This window comes from Seriola lalandi, unplaced genomic scaffold (genome assembly GCF_002814215.2).
Source record: "Seriola lalandi dorsalis isolate HSWRI2012SDOR001 ecotype SW California unplaced genomic scaffold, Sedor1 jcf7180002054966, whole genome shotgun sequence".
In the NCBI taxonomy this organism is placed as follows: Eukaryota; Metazoa; Chordata; class Actinopteri; order Carangiformes; family Carangidae; genus Seriola; species Seriola lalandi.
This window is the reverse complement of record NW_019525517.1, coordinates 154,979-155,369: the sequence shown is the minus strand read 5'-3', so window position 1 is coordinate 155,369 and position 391 is coordinate 154,979. Positions and strand designations below refer to the sequence as shown.

The window sequence follows — 391 nt, the reverse complement described above, 5'->3', positions numbered from 1 at the left end:
GCCTTGATGGAACTTCTTCAAATTTGGCACAAACATCCATTTGGACTCAAGGATGAACTGATTAAATTTTTGGTGGTCAAAGGTCAAAGGTTAAGGTCACAGTGACCTCAAAAACATGTTCTTTGTCTTATGAGCGCAATATCTCCGTAACACCTGGAGAGAATTTCTTCAAATTTGGTTAAAACGTTCACCTGGACTCAAAGACTGGTTTGAATTTGGTGGTCAAAGGTCAAAGGTCAGTGTGACCTCACAAAACACGTTTTAGCCATTACTCAAGACTTCACAGCAATTATGACAAACTTTCACACCATTGGTTCATATTTTCTCTGACTCTGGATAAACAGGAAGTGACCTGGAACTAGTCTGCGTGGCGGAGGGATACGACCACGAG

The 391-nt window shown here is 41.4% G+C and overlaps 1 protein-coding gene across 1 annotated transcript in view; it reads right to left on the bottom strand.

Moving 5' to 3' along the window:
- The window catches only part of LOC147817396 (uncharacterized), a 3,032-nt gene that overhangs the window by 870 nt on the left and 1,771 nt on the right, over positions 1–391 (bottom strand). The gene's annotated exons all lie outside the window — the stretch shown is intronic.